Source organism: Chaetodon auriga, chromosome 19, assembly GCF_051107435.1.
Source record: "Chaetodon auriga isolate fChaAug3 chromosome 19, fChaAug3.hap1, whole genome shotgun sequence".
Classification (NCBI taxonomy): domain Eukaryota; kingdom Metazoa; phylum Chordata; class Actinopteri; order Chaetodontiformes; family Chaetodontidae; genus Chaetodon; species Chaetodon auriga.
Genome location: NC_135092.1, coordinates 13,520,153 through 13,520,600, shown reverse-complemented (window position 1 = coordinate 13,520,600; position 448 = coordinate 13,520,153).

Here is a 448-nt window from a genome sequence, read left to right as displayed (position 1 = left end):
ACTTGTTTGTGCTTTTTTTCACTACATCAGAACATGTGTTGTATTATTTTCAAAGTCGTCAGGATCATCTTTTTTTTTTTTTACCTGTATTGTGATCCCATCACTTGTGTCACAGAGAAAAGGGGAGTGAAGGAAATCATGGAGGGTTTTTTTCAGATGTGATTGGACTACAAACAGGAGAAATATTACCAGATCTTAAAAGGTTACTTAATTCTCCACTCACTGCAGCCCTGCATAGATCATCTTATCATGATGACTGTGAGGACGTGCCCATCAGCAGCTGGCAGGTCACTTAAAGCTCTTGGACATCTGTCTAAATGACAGCCACCAACCCAGCTCACAGCGTGTTTGCGCTGGAGAAGTTATGACCGTTGGCAACATGATTTGATCATGTCACATTCTTTTTAAAATACAGTAATTGATTTAATGGTATCAAGAAGATAAATGG